This window comes from Myotis lucifugus, unplaced genomic scaffold (assembly GCF_000147115.1).
Source record: "Myotis lucifugus unplaced genomic scaffold, Myoluc2.0 scaffold_64, whole genome shotgun sequence".
Lineage (NCBI taxonomy): Eukaryota > Metazoa > Chordata > Mammalia > Chiroptera > Vespertilionidae > Myotis > Myotis lucifugus.
In genome coordinates, this window is record NW_005871112.1 from 775,373 (window position 1) to 776,316 (window position 944).

A 944-nucleotide genomic window follows, 5' to 3' on the forward strand; every position below is an offset into this window, starting at 1 on the left:
TCATATAGACATTAACTCCCTCTTCACTTTCCTGTCCTCTTCCCTGGAAGTCAGCTTTTCCCATCCCTCTTTGTGTGTATATCTTAGTTCTATCTTCTCTCTAAAAGCACTGTGTCTTGTTAAGCCCTCCAAAAACTCATGTCTTTATAACTTCAAAACCTCTTCATTTTATTTCAAACTAGAGGCCCGGTGCACAGATTCATGCACCGGTGGAGTCCCTCAGCCTGGCCTGTGGGGATCGGGCCGAAACCAGCTCTCCAACATCCCCTGAGGGGTCCCAGATTGCGAGAGGGTGGTTTTCAGGTGACGCACCCCAGAATTGGGCTCCCTCCTCTCTGGGTCCATGGTGTGGGTGAAGCAGATTTGGAGCCGACAGTGCCCCAGCAGCAACCTAACCCATGGCCGATTCCTTGAGGAATTGGGCTCCCTACTCTACTGGTAGGAGCATCTGCCCCCTGGTGGTCATTGCACATCATAGCTACCAGGCGAATAGTTGGATGGTCGCTTAGGCTTTTATATATATAGATATTGCTTTGTCCCATTCTTTCCTTTCTCTAGGACTTTTAGCTACATGTATACTAGACTTTTGGCCTATGTTGCTCATCTCTTACACTTTGTTTTGATTTTGTATTATTTTTTTTCTGTGTGATTTGATTAGTATATGTTCTATAAATTTTCAAAGGCATTTTATTTTTCTTATGTCCAGGCCTTTAAATTTGAGAGGGGAAGTAGAGGACCTCATTGCCTTCTATACTGATAATTAAGATAAATATTTATCTCTCTTAAATAGTTTCCAGAGAGTAATTTTTATATAATTTTATTTTTTAATATAAAAAACATTCTAGTAAAGGAGTCAGTGTTTTGGGTATAAGGCTTCGGATAAATGGCCATCTATACTAATAAAAGCATAATATGCTAATTAGACTGGACAGCCAAACGACCTT

The 944-nt window shown here is 41.2% G+C and overlaps 1 protein-coding gene across 1 annotated transcript in view; it reads left to right on the plus strand.

Moving 5' to 3' along the window:
• Positions 1–944, plus strand: part of UGGT2 (UDP-glucose glycoprotein glucosyltransferase 2) — a 159,217-nt gene that overhangs the window by 50,922 nt on the left and 107,351 nt on the right. The gene's annotated exons all lie outside the window — the stretch shown is intronic.